Source organism: Lepidochelys kempii, chromosome 26 (genome assembly GCF_965140265.1).
Source record: "Lepidochelys kempii isolate rLepKem1 chromosome 26, rLepKem1.hap2, whole genome shotgun sequence".
NCBI lineage: Eukaryota > Metazoa > Chordata > Testudines > Cheloniidae > Lepidochelys > Lepidochelys kempii.
In genome coordinates, this window is record NC_133281.1 from 8,102,434 (window position 1) to 8,124,364 (window position 21,931).

Genomic DNA, 21,931 nt, shown 5'->3' on the forward strand with positions numbered 1-21,931 from the left:
GGAGGACTGAGCCCTAAATTATACAAACAGCACTGCCCAAACATCCGATGAAGTGAGCTGTAGCTCACGAAAGCTTATGCTCAAATAAATTGGTTAGTCTCTAAGGTGCCCCAAGTCCTCCTTTTCTTTTTGCGAATACAGACTAACACGACTGCTACTCTGAAACCTGCCCAAATACAATATCACACATCTGTTAGACATGCCTAGGACATAGATGTCGCAGAGCTGGAAGACCAACTCTTCCAGTTCAAGAAAGATTTGGTATAATCTGTGAAACAAAAATTTTGTCTCCCTAATCTGTTCCCTCGTTTCTTTATGCAGCAAGGAAACCTGCGTTCCTCTGGATGACTGGTGATTATCTGACAACTTCTCTGGACCTCCTATGGAGAAAGATGAAAACATTGCTGACAGGCTGCAAATACTTCTATCTAATGCAGTGGGCCAGTGAGCTAGAAACTTAACGATGATCCCTAGAGGTTAGGCAGTGAGATTAGAAAGCTGGGCAGAGAGAATAATTTAAACCTCCTAAATGGTCAAATCCTGAGAGGCATCAAACACTCTCTATTCCTTCGGCTTCAATGGGGATAGGGCTGGATTTAGGTATGAGCACTATAGGCTCCTATCCTGGAATTGTGTGAGTACATCAGAATCCAGCTTTCCTTTAAAAAAAAAAAAACGTTTCTAGCCCTTATGGCCAGGAAGAAAAGCTTGAAAAGTGACCTGAGTATAAATGATGCAGTGATGTCTGTCTGCATCTGCAGGCCACCTGAAACAATAGCTCTCAGATGGGTGAACGGTCCCATGCATCTCAATGGAGTGTTAACTCCCAGCCCACAGGTCTGGAGATCCTGCAGAGGGATCTGTCTGGCAGGAGGCCCCCCCCACCCAAGTAGCCACAGCCTGGCTGCTAGGATAAGCAATGGGGAGCCCCTACTGCTGCCACCTCTAGTGCTTCTGAGTGGGTGGGGAGCCTCTGCTGCCACTCCTAAGCAGAGAGAGGCCCTATGTTGCCGCCCCTGCGAAGGGAAAGGGCCCTGTCCCACTGCTACTCCAAGGAGGCTGGGCTGTCAGGGTAGAGCCACAGGGACCCCATGTTGTGCTGTGCCTTGGGTTTGGAATTCTCTTAGTCTGGGGGTTGTGGATGCTTACTAAATTCAGGCCCGTACTATGGATTATGAGGTAAAGAGTGAAGATATGAAAGACAGCCTGCTGTGGTTTAACAGCTATACCGATTAGAAGGGTAGGTAAAATTCACTGTGCACAAGGTCCTTTTCTGTGCAAGGTAAATGGTGCATAGGCCTTGTGCCCGCTCTCTGTATCAGGGTGAATTCCACCCATTGCCTTATCAGCAGGTTTCAGAGCCCTTCACAAAGTGAAGTATCAGGACCCTCCCAGTTCAAGGATGGAGGGACTGAGGTGTAGAGAGACCGTGAGTTGCTAGGTTACGCAGCACATTAGCAGCAGAAGGCCTGATCCAACTCTTGTTGAAATCAGTGGGAGTCCTTCCATTGATGTCAGTGGGCTTTAGATAAGGGCCAGAGTGAGGAATAGCACCTAGGAATCCTGATTTCCTGTCCTGCGTGCCATTCTCCCAATCATGCTGACTACCCCTGCTGTGTTTATTAAAGGGATCCCACGAAGGGGGATTGAAGAGCAGTCTAGCCCTCTCAGAAGCCCACACTATCCGTTCTGAAGCTGCTGTTTTCAGTGCAGCTCTGTCCGCTGATGCTCCCAGCACAGCTCTTGTCTTCAGACATGCTGAGATGTAATTAGTCTAGCAGGTGTCCAGTACGGCAGCTTGTTAATAAGAATCCCTAAGATAATGCTGTAAACGTGTATGATGCCTTCAGAAGAAGGGTACATTTCCTGCCCCTGAAAAGCTCTCAATTGCCTTCTATCCTAGGCAACTTTTAGCATCTCACATAGGTTCTGTCTTACCCCATGTGCATACACTGTGAAATAATTAGTTTGCTGGATTCACAAAGAATTTCTCGAATGTCCCCTCCCCTGTAAAGCTATAACTTCCTCAGAAAAATAATCCAAGTTCAAAGTCTCCATTTTTAAACTAAATTAAGGTAACCAGGTTTCTCACTTTGCAACTTTCGTCCATCAGAGCATCTTTGTCCTGCGTAGCACTCCATGGAGGTTCAACACCTGGCACAGGCTTTGGAGTAGAGCTGGCTGGAATTCTGAAATTTCAAAAAAGGTAAGAAAGGAACTATTAGATGAAGGTTCAAAAAAAGAGGAAGAAGGGAAGGGATGGGGATTTTTTTAAAAACAGGATATGGAGTCTTTCACCTCCAGGTTGTTGTTGGCCAATGTGAAGTGAACTGAACTGGTGGGTTTGTGAGTTGGCGGTGGCTTTTAGAATGCTCATGTCTGAGGAGTAAAGCCGTGCGGAAAATATTCCTGTGAAGTCCATTCTTTCCTGCCACTTGCCTGTTCTGATAATCAAAGGAAATACAAACCAAAACAGAAAAGCTCAGGGGGAAGGGAAAAATAATCTCTGAATGGCATAGTTATTTTGATGTGAGGAATGCATGGGTTTTGAGGTTTGAGAGAGGAGACAGATGCTGGCTCTAGCAATTCAATTCATCAAGGTCGACCTAAATATGAAACTGAGTTATATTAACTCCTCCTAATTGATTATCTTGCCTTTGATCTATAGGACTACTAGTGAATAAGAAAGCCAGAGTTTGGCCTATACACTAGTTTCAATGTGGTTACTTGTGTGATTAAGGAGAGCAAGATTTGACCTATGCACAGGTTGAAATGGGACTGATCATATGAACAAAGACACAGGTTTGTTGTACATATGTATTTGAATGGGACCACGCATGGGAGTAAGAAGAGCAGGAGTTAGCCCCACATAGATACTTTTCTAAAGCATCTGTCACCATAGTTTCTGAGTCCTACGGTACTGGTGCACCCTGGGGTAGGAAGAAGAATTGTAGTTACACTAATTCGGCTGTTTTCCCCCTAGATGCAAATTTCCCTCCCTAACAAAAACAGGATGGGGGTGGGGAAGGGGGGGTGTCTCATGAATGTATACCTGGAGCCGAGGACACAGACTGCGGGGGAGAGCCCTTAGTAGCTGTCTCGACACCCAGCTGAAATGCAGGCAGAATCCTGATAAATAAATGATTCTGTACCATTCTACTGGCCAGCCTGTATGGAGATACCCATGAAAGCTGACTTTCCCTAGAAACTGTCTAGACTACCAGATGAAATCGTTCCAAGCAGACTCAGAAAGCCGTCTGCAGTGGGTGGGGTCGTTGCTAGCAGACAGCTGGTTTCTTGGTAGCGGGAATGGCTGGCATGACAACAGTATATTTGCAGGCAGGTTTCCTCCCTATTCATCGATGCGGGTCAGGTTCCTTTTTTCTCCCAGCATGTTTCTTCGATAGCTTTTAAACACGGTAACATCTCTTTCTCCGTTGGTTTGCCTAACAAGCAAAGGACATGCCTGTATGTCACAAAGGAAAAGCAGCGCTGTAGCTCCCAGCCCCCCTGAAATCCCCTGGTAAACATCCGCATTGTCAGTGCTCTCTTCTCCCCCCGCCCCCTCTGCAAGGGACACAGAGAGGAGTTTCCTGGATTTCAATGAGGTTTGCTGCTTTTAAAGTGCTGCAGTCAGAACGGTATCTATCTTCACGACCCTGATGGAGAAGTTGTCTGCAATTTAATCAAAAAGGATCTTTCTGTGGGTTATTTTTAAAACCATTCCATAGGATTGAATAGAGAATGATCCCTGCTCTAGAAAGGCGACCATTTTTATTACATTGTCTATTCCGAGTCGTTTCTATTGACCCCTTTATTAAGGCTGAGGTTTTCAGAAGTGAGGAGTGATTTTGAGTGTCCCCTTTGGGACTCACTAAATGGGCCTGATTGTCAGAGGACGGATGCTCAGCACTATCTGAAAATCAGGCCCTGTGAGCTGATGCACCAGCTGGGCAACGTGAAATCACACTCCAAGCAACTGCTCAGCTCCAGCTAATTTCACAGGGCTTTTCTTATCAACAGAGACTCAAGATAACACAAGAAAGCCCCCGGATCCATCTCACCACCCTTCAGGGTCCTGTCTAGTCCTTGTTCCCAGGGTTTCACAGGCAGCTGCCTGACAGATGCAGAAAGTCCCTTCACTGACCAAGGGGTCTCTCCTGTTTGCTCCCCTGCCTAAGACTGGACCTCCTTTGGTGACTCTACAGCGGGCAAAACCAAACCCTTTTTTAAAATCAGTGTTCCCCTCTCCCCAGAGCTGGCTTTGCATTGCAGATGGCTTGTGAGCCCTTCCTTTGGACTGTGCTCTTCACGCCTCCAACCCCAGATGACTGGGAAGGGACCCTTGACAGAAAGATGTTAAATAACCTGTTTCAGAGTAACAGCCGTGTTAGTCTGTATTCACAAAAAGAAAAGGAGGACTTGGGGGACCTTAGAGACTAAATAAATTTGTTAGTCTCTAAGGTGACACAAGTACTCCTTTTTGTTAAATAACCTGTAACTTGTGTTCTTTGTTCAGTTTGGTTGGTTGGTTTTTTGGGTTTGTTTTTTGTTTTGTTTTTTTGTTGGTGGTATTCTAGTGATAAAAAAAGGTTTGAAGAAAAAGAAGCACATGTCATATAGATTATATATGTTCATAATGTTGAGTATAAATGGGATAGACACAAACATTACTAGGAAGCTTTATACACAGTCTCCTGTAGGGCGCAGGAAAGGGAGCAAGCGTTGACTTTTCAGCTACAGCTCCCAATCTTAAAGAGCCCAAGGACTGCAACAGGTGCACGAGCCCTGAGGCCGAAAGCCCAGGCCCTTTTTAAGGCGTCTCATGTTGGGACCCCACCCTCACAAGTCACTTTTGAAAATCTTGCACTGTGACATAGACGTGGGAGTCTATCTGCTGAGGTTCTTACATCATGCCCTCACTTTCACGCCAGAGCCCGTAGGAGAATTGTTTACTACAGCATGGTTTAGCTTTGGGTTGCTCCCAGTTTATTATTCCTAGGATTAGCCGGCTGGCTTCAGCAGTTCAGGGATGGCAGCAGCAGTAAAAACCGTAGCAGGAAGTTGCTGCCCTCCAGCAATGCAACCTCCCTGTCAGCCCCAATATTTTGTAAGCGTCGGAGTAGATCAGCCCATCCGGGCAGCTGATGCCTGTTCGCTTGAGCCTGAGCTTTCTGTCATGCACTCCCTTGCCTAAAGCAAGGCTGGGAACTGCAGAAGAGCTGAAGGGAGTTGTGAGGTGCCCGTCTCCCACTACATGTGTTTACAGTTGTGCTCTAGGAGATTTTTGGGCTAAATACAGAGGTAACGGGGTGGAATTTTGTGGACTGTGTTCTACATGAGGTCAGATTAGATGATGTAATGGTCTCTCTCCTGGCTTTAAAATCGATGACTCCGTGAATTGAGTGTCTAACTCCCTTAGGCTCCATGGAGAATCTCCACCAAAAGCTTTATTGTTGATTTTTAAGGGAGGCTGCTACACAGAAGCCCTATTTTGTATCCAGCCTCAGAAGAGCCTTTAAGGTTTGTTGATCTTGCCTTTTTTAAAAAAAAAATCCATCACGGCAAAAGGCAAATCAAAAATACCCCTGGTTCTTTATTCGCTGGGGCCCAGATTGAGTTAGGCATGGAAGTACCTTTGCAGATCTGGGCCTGACACGTTAGCAGATGGCGAAGCAGTCTGGGCTCCAAAAAGTCTTTAAAATATTATGGGTGAGTGTGAGGGATATTCACCTTTTCAAAGGGCTGCTTCTGATTCCTGATTTTAACTCTACAGCTATGAAGCGAGGAAATCATTAAGTTGGAAGAGTATTTTTCCTTTGCATAGCACAGCTCCCATACTTGCAAGCTTCCCCCCTGAGCATCAGTAAATTCATTTGGGTGGTTTTAGGAATAGAGACCGCTATTATCCCTATATGTTAAATAACAACACTTGGCCAGTTACAGAGCCCTATTCACCTGCAAATCTCAAAGGGCTTTACCTATGTCCTTAAGTATCTTTCGCCCCATTGTGTACACGGGGAAATTAAGGTACAGGGAGGTTCAATAAGGGTGGCAGGCAATGGCTATTGTGATTTCAGTGGGCCACATCCTGGCAGGGACTCAGCCTCTTCAGAGTTCAGCGAACGCAGGAGGAATTTGTCAGAGTAAGAGCCAAATAAAAATTGAGCAAGGGCTTCTTGACCTTCTCCAGTAATCATGTTATTTATTAAGACAAACTAGACATGATTTGCAATATGGGATTATTATCTTTAAATAGTCCATAGGGACTTGGGCAAAGGTGCAGTTACCAGAGACGCAGTGTTTCCCGGTGGATAGGGCACTGGACCGAGACTGAGAAGACCAGGGTTCTATTCCTGACTGTGCCACTGACTTTCTGTGTGACATTGGGCATGTCATTTAATCTCTCTGTCATTCCTCCCCCCACCCGCCCTCCCCCTTCTATTTAGACAGTGAGCTCTCTGGGGCAAGGAGTCTCATACTGTGTGGTGTATAGGAGCTAGCACAATGGGACCCATGGCAGCATCTAGATGCTACTGACAGACATATAGTAGTTTGCAATTAAAACATTAATACCAAGCCAGCTGCAGCATGAGAATTAAGATGTTTATAAACTGCACAGTTTGAGGGATTCATAAACTCCTTTGGTAATACAGAATTAGCCTTTACTGAGGAGCAAAAACATAAAGCGTGCTTCACAAAGGATTGCCTGTTAACAGCAGTGGTCATTTCACATGGATGGGGTGGGGGAAGTATTTTCCAACAGGAAACAGTGTCATTGGAAGTGAGCCAAGCACAAAAGGGACAAAGCCTGGCCTGTGGCCATATTATACCATCCAGGCTGCAAAGGCTGCAGAGCAGGAAGGTCTCTCATTGTGCTAAGGGACTGATCATCTGAAAAGGGACGTTTCATGGCGGTGAGGATGATCAGTACGTGAGAATGATAGCGAGCCGGCCCCTCTCTGATAATTGATTAATTATTCTCATTTTTTGAACCAGTGTATTAAGTAGGGGTCAGTGCACTAAAAACTCATTAACCAGGGACAAGCACAGAGAAGTGAAAACAAATTGCGTCAGAAGGGATGAAAACAAGCCCCCCCCCCGACCTTGAATGGCCCAAGTCACCCTGCTCAAAAGTCTCAATGTGCAGCACTGCAGGAAACGTTGCTCCCTACTGGACGATCTTACCTATCGTTATTTGTATTACAATAGTATCTAGCTGCCCCAACCAAGATCAGGGCCCCATTGGACTGAGTGCTGGGCACACGGAGAGTGAGAGAGTGCCTGTCCTGAAGAGGTTGCATTTTACATGGACAAGACAAACAAACAAAGTGTGTGTGTGGTGGGTGGAGGGGGGGGGGGTAACAAGGAAGATTTTATCCTCGTTTGACAGCTGGAGAACAGAGCCAGAGAGGGTAGGGATTTAGTCAGTGGGATTTAGTCTCCAAAGTCACTTAGGCCTTGTTTTCGTGACAAAAAAGGTGTGTTCTTAACTTGAGTTCAAATTAAAATATCCCACAGAGACTTGGTGGGATAACTCACATGACTGGAGTACTGTCATGGATGGTTATAAACTGTTCAGGAAGGACAGGCAGGGCAGAAAAGATGGGGGAGTAGCACTGTATGTAAGGGAGCAGTATGACTGCTCAGAGCTCCGGTACGAAACTGCAGAAAAACCTGAGTGTCTCTGGATTAAGTTTAGAAGTGTGTGCAACAAGAGTGATGTAGTGGTGGGAGTCTGCTATAGACCACCGGACCAGGGGGATGAGGTGGATGAGGCTTTCTTCCGGCAGCTCACGGAAGCTACTAGATCGCATGCCCTGATTCTCATGGGTGACTTTAATTTTCCTGATATCTGCTGGGAGAGCAATACAGCGGTGCATAGACAATCCAGGAAGTTTTTGGAAAGCGTAGGGGACAATTTCCTGGCGCAAGTGCTAGAGGAGCCAACTAGGGGGGGCGCTTTTCTTGACCTGCTGCTCACAAACCGGGTAGAATTAGTGGGGGAAGCAAAAGTGGATGGGAATCTGGGAGGCAGTGACCATGAGTTGGTTGAGTTCAGGATCCTGACACAGGGAAGAAAGGTAAGCAGCAGGATACGGACCCTGGACTTCAGGAAAGCAGACTTCGACTCCCTCAGGGAACGGATGCCCAGGATCCCCTGGGGGACTAACTTGAAGGGGAAAAGAGTCCAGGAGAGCTGGCTGTATTTCAAGGAATCCCTGTTGAGGTTACAGGGACAAACCATCCCGATGAGTCGAAAGAATAGTAAATATGGCAGGCGACCAGCTTGGCTTAATGGTGAAATCCTAGCGGATCTTAAACATAAAAAAGAAGCTTACAAGAAGTGGAAGGTTGGACATATGACCAGGGAAGAGTATAAAAATATTGCTCGGGCATGTAGGAATGTTATCAGGAGGGCCAAATCGCACCTGGAGCTGCAGCTAGCCAGAGATGTCAAGAGTAACAAGAAGGGTTTCTTCAGGTATGTTGGCAACAAGAAGAAAGCCAAGGAATGTGTGGGCCCCTTACTGAATGAGGGAGGCAACCTAGTGACAGAGGATGTGGAAAAAGCTAATGTACTCAATGCTTTTTTTGCCTCTGTTTTCACTAACAAGGTCAGCTCCCAGACTGCTGCGCTGGGCATCACAAAATGCGGAAGAGATGGCCAGCCCTCTGTGGAGATAGAGGCGGTTAGGGACTATTTAGAAAAGCTGGACGTGCACAAGTCCATGGGGCCGGACGAGTTGCATCCGAGAGTGCTGAAGGAATTGGCGGCTGTGATTGCAGAGCCACTGGCCATTATCTTTGAAAACTCGTGGCAAACCGGGGAAGTCCCAGATGACTGGAAAAAGGCTAATGTAGTGCCAATCTTTAAAAAAGGGAAGAAGGAAGATCCTGGGAACTACAGGCCAGTCAGCCTCACCTCAGTCCCTGGAAAAATCATGGAGCAGGTCCTCAAAGAATCAATCCTGAAGCACTTGCATGAGAGGAAAGTGATCAGGAACAGCCAGCATGGATTCACCAAGGGAAGGTCATGCCTGACTAATCTAATCGCCTTTTATGATGAGATTACTGGTTCTGTGGATGAAGGGAAAGCAGTGGTTGTATTGTTTCTTGACTTTAGCAAAGCTTTTGACACGGTCTCCCATAGTATTCTTGTCAGCAAGTTAAGGAAGTATGGGCTGGATGAATGCACTATAAGGTGGGTAGAAAGCTGGCTAGATTGTCGGGCTCAACGGGTAGCGATCAATGGCTCCATGTCTAGTTGGCAGCCGGTATCAAGTGGAGTGCCCCAAGGGTCGGTCCTGGGGCCGGTTTTATTCAATATCTTCATAAATGATCTGGAGGATGGTGTGGATTGCACTCTCAGCAAATTTGCGGATGATACTAAACTGGGAGGAGTGGTAGATACGCTGGAGGGGAGGGATAGGATACAGAAGGACCTAGACCAATTGGAAGATTGGGCCAAAAGGAATCTGATGAGGTTCAATAAGGATAAGTGCAGGGTCCTGCACTTAGGACGGAAGAACCCAATGCACAGCTACAGACTAGGGACCGAATGGCTAGGCAGCAGTTCTGCGGAAAAGGACCTAGGGGTGACAGTGGACGAGAAGCTGGATATGAGTCAGCAGTGTGCCCTTGTTGCCAAGAAGGCCAATGGCATTTTGGGATGTATAAGTAGGGGCATAGCGAGCAGATCGAGGGACGTGATCGTTCCCCTCTATTCGACATTGGTGAGGCCTCATCTGGAGTACTGTGTCCAGTTTTGGGCCCCACACTTCAAGAAGGATGTGGATAAATTGGAGAGAGTCCAGCGAAGGGCAACAAAAATGATTAGGGGACTGGAACACATGAGTTATGAGGAGAGGCTGAGGGAGCTGGGATTGTTTAGCCTGCAGAAGAGAAGAATGAGGGGGGATTTGATAGCTGCTTTCAACTACCTGAAAGGGGGTTCCAAAGAGGATGGCTCTAGACTGTTCTCAATGGTAGCAGATGACAGAATGAGGAGTAATGGTCTCAAGTTGCAGTGGGGGAGGTTTAGATTGGATATTAGGAAAAACTTTTTCACTAAGAGGGTGGTGAAACACTGGAATGCGTTACCTAGGGAGGTGGTAGAATCTCCTTCCTTAGAGGTTTTTAAGGTCAGGCTTGACAAAGCCCTGGCTGGGATGATTTAACTGGGAATTGGTCCTGCTTCGAGCAGGGGGTTGGACTAGATGACCTTCTGGGGTCCCTTCCAACCCTGATATTCTATGATTCTAGTGAAGATGAGGCAGGCGTAGTTTTAACATGAGTTAGCAGCGCAAGTTAAACACCAGGGTGCACTATGGCTATGTCTTCACGGCTGAGCGAACTCATGTGATCTACATTCAGGTCTGAGCACCCGGGTTATTTTAGCACATAACTGTGTCCTCACTGGCACTGCAGTCACCTCTGTGTGTCTCTCTAGGGCTTTTGGGGGCGGGGGGAGATATTGCATAGTTCTCTGTGCTGCAGTGAGCTGAGCTGCTCTAAAGTTCTTTCCCAGTGACGAGTTGTCTGTCCTTCTAGTCACATGGGGGGAATTGGGGGAAGGCATTGGAGAACTATTAGCACTTGTGGGATTTAACCTGCGTCCTCACTGCAAAATGGGCAGGTTATCAACCTGAGTGAATACGCTAAAACCCAGATGCTGCTTAGTCCCAGGATGGGCCAGCTAGGCTGGGTTGAAAGCACCACTAAATTCAGATCAGAGGGTTTTGTACATTGACAGGAGCTGGGTTGGAGCAACACCGAAGTAAGAGCTCAGTTGAACTCTGCAGAGAAGATGTATCCTAACTCAACCTGCTAACTCTAGCTAAAACTCATATTGGCTTGTCTTCACTAGGATTTGCGCTCAGGCTACCTTCTGGTGAGAACTCACCTTTCTTTGTAGGTCTTGGATGCTTTCTCTCAGAGAAATGAAGGACCAGATTTTCAAAAGTGGTCTGTAGCCAGCAGCCCACGTGAGAACGTTGTCTAATGGGAGGAAAATTGGCTGTTTCCTCATTTCACGCAACTGGGAATGACAAATGGTTTAATTTATATTACTTCCTAACCTTAAACTACAGAGTGGTCAACTTCCTAGTGATTGATATGCTGTATGGGTTTTGCAGATTATCTTTATTTTGATGTTGTTTTTTTAAGTGTCCATATTTAGTTGGATTTTCCTGGCTCTGGTCTGCGTGGTCCCTGAAATGAAGTGTTTGCAAGAAACCCAGTTGAATAGATTATGGTGGAATTAAAAATCCTGTTCTCTTTTTCTTTTTCCTTTCTGGCATTCCTGAGCATAGAATAGGTCACTTCCACATGGAAGATCCAGTAAAGTCTACAACTGTAGGACATCAAGGGAGAAGGAGGGAAAAGAGACACTGGTGTTTTTTCTTCAAGGTAGGTGGGGAATGGAGTTAGACGATGTCTCATTTGTTTCACCTTATATCGCTCTACTCTTGAGTTTGATTCCACCCCTTTCCCAACTTTATAAAAGCACCCTATAAAATGCTTTATAAAAGCATTAAGGATGCAGGGCCAATGGAACTACACTGATTTACACCAGTTGAGGATCTGGCTCAATAACTCCAGAAATGAAAGGACCCAGTTTCAGACCATTTCGTCTTGGAAGCAACAGACTTTCATCGGTAAATGTCGATTTCACTGAACACACAAACTGACAAAAATATATTTCTATCAGTAATTGAAATATACAGATAGGTGAAGAAAAGTGCTCCTTGACATCTTATTAGAGTTTGATTTAAGGATATTTACTTTGTATATTTTGATGAGCTAAAGGGGATGAAGTAGCCGTGGGGAGTAGAGTATCCTGTAGTAAACCTAGAATCCAGGAAGAGAATATAGAGAGGCTTGGTAGGAAGGAGCCCAGGGAAATGGCAAAGGGATGGGGACTGAGGACCTGGACTGTGGTTAGAGGATCCCTGGGCTGGAACCTGGAGTCGTGATGGGCCTGGTTTCATGTACCAGCCACGGGTAATGGGACAGAGTCCTGAGCAGGGGGGCTGAACGCTGCCTGGAGTTGTTCTGTTGGACTTTGTAACCCCAGAAGAGGTGGACTAAATGATGACCTGGCCAGAGGGCCAAGTTACCAGAAGAAAGACCATTGCAGAGTGAGCAACGAGCAGCGAGGGAGGTACCTTCCCAGATCTAGATGCAAGGAGGTGCACCAGGGGTGAGTGGCAATCCCATTACAACCCTCTTGAATGGGATTTAAGGGTACCTAGATCTAGGGTTGCCCCCCTCCTTACTGACACATGTGAAATTAAACTGCAGTAACTATCAAGCACAAAGACAGGTTTCAGAATAACAGCCGTGTTAATCTGTATTTGCAAAAAAAGAAAAGGAGTACTTGTGGCACCTTAGAGACTAACCAATTTATTTGAGCATAAGCTTTTGTGAGCTACATGCATCCGATGAAGTGAGCTGTAGCTCACGAAAGCTTATGCTCAAATAAATTGGTTAGTCTCGAAGGTGCCACAAGTACTCCTTTTCTTTTATCAAGCACAAAGTAATATATAACTCTGAGGCAGGTCCTCCTGGAGATTACCTGGTTATAAACAGGGAGAGCCACAAAAGGGGATGGGGAGAAAAGAGAGAGCAGATGGTCTTATGGTTAAGGCACTGGACTGGGACTCAGGAGGCCTGGTTCAATTGTGGGCTCTGCAATTTGCACAAGCCACATGTGGCCTGGTTTTTGAAAGAACTCAGGGTCAGGTTTTCAAGTGCTCAGCACCCACAATTAGGGCCTGGCCTGCAAAAGAGCTCTGCTCCTATTTAGACACTTCTATAAGGGCCAAGTTTTCTGAAGCAGCCAGCACCCAACGTGCACTAAATAGGTTGAGCTCTTTGGAAACTCTGGCCCTTAATTTCTCGGGACCTCAGTTCCTCCTGTCCACCCTTTATCAGTCTTGTCTCCTTAGATTCTGGGTCTTTGGAACAGGACCTGTCTGATACTGTGTGTTTGTACAACACCAAGCACAAAGAGGCCCTGGTCACAGTTGTGGCTTTCTGATGCTACTGTAATGCACATCATAATAACAGAGAGAAAGCCAGGTCCTCCGGATATTTTCTTGTCATAAATCCTTGCGAAATCTTCACGGACAGGCTAAAAATATCACATCTGTTGTTTTCCTTATTTCTCGTCAGCCTTGTGATTTATACGGGACCTCCAGGAATGACCCACATCCTGAGGCGTTTACTCATTCCTAGCCCAACTTTCTATCTGGCCGGGTGCCTGAGAGCAAAAATCTTTCTGTAATATAAAGAACAGGACATCACCGAGAGGAAGGCTGATCTCGACGGAGCCTGCAAATGCCTGAGCTTGACGATTGGTAACCACAGCAACAGGGCCTCCTTTGAAATAATTGCTTGTTACAGATCCCCATTTTGTGCGGAGAACTGGTGAGCATTAAAAACTGGAGAAGACAAGGTAAGATCTATGAGGCAAGCAAAGGCATCAGCCTGGCCTATCGGAACTGACTGCCACCCAGCTGAGTAAATTAAAGCGGGCGCTGCCCGGGGGAGCAGCGTTAAATGGTGATTTGACGATGCCCAGCAAATGGCTAAGCAGGCTGCTGCAGCTCCTCAACTTTTTGGGTGAAGAAAAGAAAGATTTAGCAACCCAAAGTGCCCATGTGAGAGTGAAAGGGACCACGTGCTGCTCTCGTGTGAATCCACTGGAGTTACTCCAGATTTACGTTGTTGTAATGGCAAGCAGAATCCAGCCCAAGGCTTTTGCCGTAGGGAAAACTGCTTCAGGCTCTGATTCTGGGTTGCTCTGCTTGGCATGGGAACAATGGGGAGGGGTTTTTATAAACCACCTTGTGCTCCCCGTGTTCTGGAGAAGGTTGGGGACCTGCCTGCCCATGGTGTAAATTAGATCAGCCTTAGGGCTGCTATAATTTACACTCTGCTCCCCATGCACCCTTAGCACAGTGCTCTGGCTACATTCCCCTTTGTCCCCCTCAAATGTCCCCTTCCTCTGAGCGTCCCAGCCCATCCCCGACACGATCCTTATACTGAGTGGGGAAGAAGTCTTGTGCTGGCTTTATATGGGGCAGTGAGGCCCATTGCACTGGGGTAATTCCTGAAGTGCATCTCCAGTGGCTTTCTGACCCCTTTGTACTGCTGGAGAGGAGCATCGAGGCCAATCACAACTGAGAACTGGACCGATAGAATTTAACATCCACAGTCTTTCTGATGGTGTTTTTAAACCAGCCCCCTGAATTTTACCACAGGGGGTCAGTTCTGGAAGTCCAGCGCAACTGCCGATTTCTCCACAGAACATTTCTTTTGGAAGAACATTTCTTTTGGAAGGGTCAGATTCTGACACGGAGCATTTGTGTTGAGGAACACCTCCCTGGGCGCTTGTCAACAGGACGAGGAGCGTGATGGGTACCGCTCAGCGTCAAGCCTTTTACTCACAGAAACTGGAAATAACCTCTGGGAATATGAAAGGAGACCAGGTTTAGTTTTGATCTCCCCTTACACCCGTTTAACTCCCTTGATCTCACTGGGGTCACTCCTGATTTTCACCGCTATCAGGGCTTGTCTATATGCAGATTTAACTTAAGATGTGATTTGTAAACTGATCTAGTGAAACCGGTGCCAGATGCTTCCGGGCCGGCATTAGGGAAAATGGCGCCCGAGACAAACTTGTATTTTGGTGCCCCTGGCCCCCACTGCCTCCTTGGGCTTCCCACCCATCCTCCCTGGCCACGGCTGCCTCCCTTCCACCCCATTGCCCTGAGCTCCCTTCCGTGGCCTCACACCCAGGCCCACCCCTCTCCTTGACTCCTAACCAAAGCGTCCCCCTGACCACAGCGCCCTGTTGTGGGCACTTAACCTGGGCTTAAACCAGGCTCGTGTCAATTTAAGCCAGTTAAGCTGAACGGCAGTAAGCCCCTCTTAAACCAGAATAAGAACTTCTACACAGGGGTTTTCAGTGGTTTAACTAAACCAGTGCAGAGGTGCGGGTAGACAGCCCCGAGGAAAGAGGAGAACCAGGCCCCAGGGTTTCTTTAAGAAGGCGGTGTTTCACGCCCTCTGAGGAGCAGCCATGCCTCGTTCTGTTGCCATTACTATAGCAACTTGCTACCTCCTGATTTAGTTATGAATGATAGGAGCAGCCTCAGTGCAGGCTCCAGCTGACACCCTGTTGCTTCAAACATGCTTGAGGATTGCTTTCTTTTTAACCCGCCAGAGACTTGTGGGTTCCGGCTGAGGCATCTCTGTGCTTGGGCTTGCGTTGCTCTCTCCGTTACGGCGTACGTTGCACAGAGGAGGCAAATCAGGGCCAGTTTTCAATACAAACCTATGCTGGGGAGAAAAAGGGGTTGTGCATTTTTGGGAGCTTGCTGTTCACAGCATCAATCCTCCACGATCAGTGGGAATTGAGGGTGCTTAGCACCTCACAGGATCAGGCCTGGCGAGCTGGCTGTGGCTTATCTGTAGCAGGAGTAAAATGTCCCTGCTGGATTTTCTGCCGCCGTGGACCTTTGCCTTATGCTGCTGAAAGAGGCCATAAACCAGGGGTGAATCTATTTATCTATTTCGGAGTGGCCGTTCAGGATTACTAGCCCCATTTCATAAATGAGGAAAGTGAATCACGCAGACGAGAAGTGACTCCCCCAAGGTCAAAGGGAACCGTTGTCAGAGCTGGGATAAGAACACGGGGGGTTGAGTTCCTGGCACTGGGCAAGACCACTATAATTTTGATGATTATGGTAGTGCCCAGAGGCCCCAGCCAAGATCAGGGTATCATTGTGCTCGGTGCAGAACACAGTTCCCCGTACTGAAAAGCTTACAATCTAAATAGAGAAGACAGACCGAGGGTGGGAGAAGGAGTCTTGTTATCCCCATTTTACAGATGGAGAACTGAGACCCAGAGAAATTAAATCACTCATATTAGGGTGCACAGAAAGCCTGTTGCTGTGTCAGGAACTGAACCTAGATCTCCGGAGTTCTTCGACCTTAGCCTTTTCTCTCCAATGAGAATGGTAACACTTCCCTTGCAATGTAAAAGATCCCAGCAGTCTGTTCTCTCTGTGAGCATCCATGCTGTGTGACCAAGAGGCTTGATTTCCCTACGCAGCCCCAGGTCCTGGTAAGATGACATTCTGTATTTGCCCTGGGGGGTAGGTGCCCTTCTTGTAGTGTCAATTTTGCTGTGCCTGGTTAGAGTTCTAAGGCCTCAATACGCTGCTGGCTCACCAGCTCAATCCCCCTCCGAGTCGAGAGCTCCTCTGATGAGGGATGTGATTTAAATTCATTGCTCCTCAGAACTGACTGGCCTTTCATCCATCTGAGGATGATACATACACCAAGTACACTGAGTTTGAGACTATAACCGTCTACTGTAACATTAACAGTCCTCGGAGCCAGTTTTCAAGAGGATAATTGCTTAATTATCTATAATGCAAGGAGCCTTCAGGTCACTTCATTTCATAATTGAATATTTCATGGGCCTTTAATCCCAGTATCTCAAGGCATTTTACAATCCTGAATGAATTAATCCTTACAATCCACCCCTGAGAGATAGGGGAGTATCATCCTCATTTTACAGATGGGAAAACTGAGGCACAAACAGGTGAAGTGACTTGCCAAAGGTCACAAAGTGTATCAGTGGCAGAGTCAGGAGTAGGACCGAGGAGTCCTGATTCTCACTTCCCTACTGCTGCCCCAAGACAATGCACCTTCCCTTCGTAATCAGATTTTGGGCTGTGGGGAAGAAGGGGAAAGAGATCTGAGCTTAAGTGAGAAAACTACTCTGGGCCCAACCCTACAGATTATTACCTAAACAATCCTTACACAAATATTCCCATTGACTTCAGTGGGATTGCTAATGTGTGTGCAGCTTGCAGTATCCGATCCTGTGCCAGAGTGTTACATTTACGCACATTAGCAAAGCAAATAGAAAAATTGCAGAGCAGCTGGTGCACATGTCGTACTTTAATACTAACTTGTCTGTTTCTGTTAGGAAAAGAAAATGGTGACCAATTAGCGGATGGCTTTCCCCCCACCCTGCAAGCCTTTGGATAAAAGCTAGCCAGATGGGAAGCTAAGTACGCTACAGAATTGAATGGACCCGGGAAGTTCTCCATTGTGTTCTGGGGCTCAGTCCTGCAAGATGCTGAGCACTGTAGCCCTGATAGAGTAAAGAGCTTAAGTACGTGCTTAACTTTTATGAGCTCAGTCGTCCCATTGTTTTCACTATTCACACGCTTAAATGCTTTGCGTATTCCAGGCTGGCTGTTTGCCGTTAGAGCCAGAGATCATGCAGGGGGAATTGATTCCATCAGTTGCCTTTCCCGCTTCAATTTTAATGTTGACGCTCCTGAAGAATAAAGTGATTTCTTGCTTAGGGTTTCGTGGTCAGATTTGGACAACTAATGCGCACTCTCTGCAAAGGGAATTTTTTTTTCACAGTTACCCAGCACGGCTAGATACTGCTGTGATGTTAGCTGTACTGAGATCCTCAGTAGATTAAAAAAAGCTTCCATGGCCTCTGGTGTGTTTAAACCCCGCATCAGTTAAACCGGCTCACAGCAAGGCCTTGTCTATCTTGGGGTCCATAGCTGTTTCAGCGCAAATCCCTTGTGTAGACCCTGTCTAACCCAGTGCTCCAAGCAGATGCCAAACACATACATTTCAGGTATAGCTACTTATTAACTATAGAAATATATTGAGGCTTGTAGCAAACTTCGTATTATCTACACTTGAAATGTATATGTCTGGACAGCGCCTTGCACACTAGGGCCTTATCATGGTGGGAGCCCCTGTGTGCTACCATAATAATGAACTGCAATTTCAGTTAGTACAGTGGGCCTGATTCTGCTCTCACACTGGCTTTAAACAACTGTAACCCTGAGTTATTCTTGATTTAGATTGGTGTAAGCCAGGGCAGGATCACAGCTACCAACTTCTTCACTTCCTGTCCTCGGCTTTTGTGCAGCGTTGCTGTGTGCCATTAAAAGAGCTGCTGTGTTCTGCCCCAGAGGTGGCCACATTTCACTGGTGGGTAAAGTGGCCCTGTATGTATAAAGCATGCTTGCTAGTTAGCATGGCATCTCACCATATCTCCTGGCCAGAAAACCCCTTCTGCATTCCCCTGGCTGCTACAATCTGTCTCCCTAATTTAGGCATTACGGTGGGGTCTTGTCCTTCTGCTGGATGAGATTTCCTGTAATGACTAGCACAGCCATGCAGCAGTCAGCTGGATCCAGGCAATAGCTGTAAAGCGCTTTGAGATCCTTCTGGTCATCGGGTGCTATGTAATCATAAGGTATTAGTATTCTAACCCAAGTGCTGGAAGAGTTTCCACTGCAGAGCTGATAGGGGGAGACATTTGGTGGTGAGTTCATGAGTTAATTCTCCGGAAGCTCTGGGAAGCACATAGATTTATAAAACAAAAGGTCATAATGTGGTTTAATGAGATTAGATGTATTCAATAAGCAGAGCATGAAGGCATTGGTTCAAGTTTAACCTTAGCTAAAAAGCACCCAGGGCTAATGGGTTTTATGAAGCAACGCAGACTGGTGTGATTTTTTTCCTTCTGAATTGTAGGGTTAGGAGGTGGTATTTTAGTTTAATACTTCTCAGTCTGCCAGGTCAAGCTTGGCATTTCAGAACTGTGACAACCTTGTCTTCCTCCTCTATTCTAGCATAGTCTTTCCTCGGCACTTATATTCCCAGGGAGAGGGGTCTAGTAGCTAAATCACTGCAGTAGGACTCAGCAGAGCGGAGTTTTATTTCTGACTCTGCTATAGATTCCATCTATGACTTTGAGCAGACCATTTAATCTCTCTGTGCTTAAATTCCTCATCCGTAGAAGAGGCTAATAACACTTCCTTTGTCTGCATTGCCTACTCAGGCTGTGAGACCAAGATTTTCAAAAATAACAAGTGCTTTTGGGTGCCCAGCTTGAGGTACCTTTAAGGGCCTGAATGGACTGAGTATAGCTTCTGGAAATCAGGCCCCTTGAAAGCTTTCTCAAGTTGGGCACCCAAAATCTCTTGACACTTCTGAAAATCTTGGCAAAAGATTTAGGAATCTGCTTTGGGGCAGAGATCGTCTCTTATGATGTGTTTGCACAGCCCCTAGTGAGGCCCCAATCTTAGTAAATAACTGATGAATTATAATAAAACTGAATATATTGAGAAGCTTTCAGCCTGACTCTGTCTCATTTGTGCTAGTTTTACACCAGTGTAACTCGACCGACTTCCATGGAGTTACACCTGACTCTTGCTGGTGGATTTGTGATCAGGATCGGGCTCTTTTTCTATGAAGAAGGATGGAGCCAGGAAAAGACAGATTACTGAAGCCTTACACTCCTTGGTGAACACTTACTCATGGGACTCATTGGCTATTTCTGAAAGTGCTCATCTCATGTGAGGGAGGATTGGACAATCTAACTCTGTCTTCAATAACATTCTAGCCAAGGGATGCATTCTTTTCTGGAGAATTGTCTCTGGTTTTCATTTCCATTCCCTAAATAAAGGATGACAATCTGTTTACCTTTGCCAGTGGATTCAAGACCTTTCACCGTCTCTCGCTCGCTCTCTCTCTCCCCAGGAATTCCTCAGATGAACAATGAGGGGAAAAAATGGACCCAGAGCTGTTTTGCAACATGCCCATCATTCCAAGGCCATGGCTCTGTTAGTTAGCCAAGTTTAAAATACCCGTCAAGGCCATCATAGACAGTAGAGCCACTCAGGTGAAGCTGCTTAATGCAGCTTAAAGATAAGGTCCTCTTGTAACCAATGAACAAACCAGATAAACAGAGCATAAACATGTTCCATTGCAGGTGAGTTTCTGAGTACAATGCAACTTTTTGTGACGAGTTGTACCAAAAATGTTTTGCTGTGTGAAATATTTCCACTGGAGAGAAAAAAAAAATCTTTATTTTTGATACAGGCAAAAGACTTGACAAGACAGAGAGAATCAGGGAGGCTGCTCTAATTGGCCAGAGGTGCAAAGGAGAAGGGTCTTGCACTGAGAGTTGGTGGATTTCTTTCTCGCTTGATACATTCAGTCATAACATCCTTCAAGTTTCCAGGCTTCTTTTTCTCCCCTTGAGATCTGATCCTGGTGAATTTGTGCTGATTTCATTGAAATGTTTCACTCAGGGAAAAAAAAAAACCTACAAAAAATCTGAAAAAATTAAAAGGTTTTGTTCAAAATGATCTGATTTGATTTTTTGCTTCAAAATGACTTTATTTTTCTTTTGGAATTTCTTTGTTTCTTTAAAAAAAACATTTTAAAAGCTCAAAATCAAAATGAAATGTTTGGTTTCACCTGAAATGATTTTTTTTCCCCAGAATTGCAGGTAAACCAAAAAATCAGTTATTCACACATCTGTAATTAAAACAAATATCTCTGATATCACAAATGTATTTTTGAATCTTTATTTTCAGTTGTCTGGAAAGAACTTACCATCCACAGGAAATCCATCGGTTTTGCATAGCAGTGTATTCCCAGGGAAGCTTTGTTATGATTGGAGCTAGTAGCATTCTAGATGAAGAGATTTGGTGAGATCTGCCTTTTTATGCCCACTTTCTGCTGACGAGATGCACTGTAATTCCCTTGAGGCGTTACTCTGCATTTGTGTTTCTTAAAGGGGCAGTCAGTTACAATCTCAGGAATTAATGCGGTTTCAGGGCTAGCAGGGACAGAAGAGTTCTAAAACTCTTCCATAGCAAGATTATAAAATGTTCCCAATTTGTGTAGGCCATTCAGGAGGGTTGCTGGGGTTGAAGCATCAGCTTTAAGCTTTGAATGGGAGCTGATGAGGGGAAGATAAAGGCAGAAGGATGGGGAAAAGTGGAGGGAGAGAGAAGATGGGAGGTATAAGAGTAGAGATTTAGATGAGGATCTCACCTTTAGGCCCTGATTCAGCAAGTCACTTAAATATTTGCTTCACTTTAAGCATGTGTGTAGTCCCATTAATTTAAGCCTGTGCTTCAGTACTTTGCTGAATTAGAGCCTTTAATAGCAACTTCCTCTCAAAGTGCTTTATGTACTGATTTGCGGACTAACCTGAAGTTCACCTCCATGACAACTGAAATGCAGCCCCTTCTGGTGTGGAACGGAGCTGCTGTTTGACACTGCACACCAAACATTCAGCGATCTTTCAGACAAGTGGAAAAGAATACCATATACAGGGAAGATCTGAGGCTGACATAACGTATTTACTTGAATTGAAATTTGACTGGTATGGTAGGGGTTAACACCCTGGCTCTTGTGAAAATGTCAAGAGCCTATTTAATGACCCAAATGCAGTCAATACTTTTGTTTGAAGTCTCATCTCAAAGGCAGAATCTGGGGTGAAGGAGCTTGCACTGTTGCCGTTCATGCTTTACCATTGCGGGGATAGATGAAAGAATTTAGACTCCAGAGACGGTAGTGTGGCACTTTTCACAAACATTCATTTATTTTTTAAAGAATCATTTTGAAGGGTGAGATTTTGAAAGGGCAGTTAGATTTCCAGCTCCCATCCAAAGTCAGTGGGAATCAGGTGCCTAATTTGGAAATGCCTTTGGAAAATCTATTCCTAAATGTCTAAATATTTGTCCTACTGGCTGTGGGCAAGATGGCACAACGTAGCTTTTAGGCAATCTGTTTTCATGGACTAAAACTCATTGGCAACAAACCCTGACTGGCAGAAATTCACCAAGACTGGTTTACATGAGTCGAGGTTGCCGAGGACAAAAACCATAAAGGAAAACAAGGGTAAGCAAGAAAAAATGGAGCAGGAAAATAAATGAGCTTTGGGCATTTCAATAGACTTAACTCATTTGCCCAAAGACTTTCTTTTGGTCTTTAATGTTTTCAAATGACCATCGTTCTCTTTTGGAGTGCTCAGTATCAGGAGAGGCTGTCAAACAGTTCAGCAATTATC

At 45.8% G+C, this 21,931-nt stretch overlaps 1 long non-coding RNA gene across 2 annotated transcripts; it reads left to right on the forward strand.

Annotated features, from left to right (window-relative positions):
* Positions 1–840: 840 nt before the first annotated feature.
* On the forward strand, positions 841–20,179 carry LOC140903577 (uncharacterized). 2 transcript variants are annotated; one of them, XR_012156291.1, is made up of 6 exons: positions 841–2,206; positions 11,316–11,412; positions 13,180–17,200; positions 17,919–18,048; positions 19,227–19,837; positions 19,948–20,179. It is a non-coding gene; the product is annotated as an uncharacterized lncRNA (long non-coding RNA). The 2 variants fall into 2 exon arrangements; XR_012156290.1 differs by lacking the exon at positions 17,919–18,048.
* Positions 20,180–21,931: the final 1,752 nt, after the last annotated feature.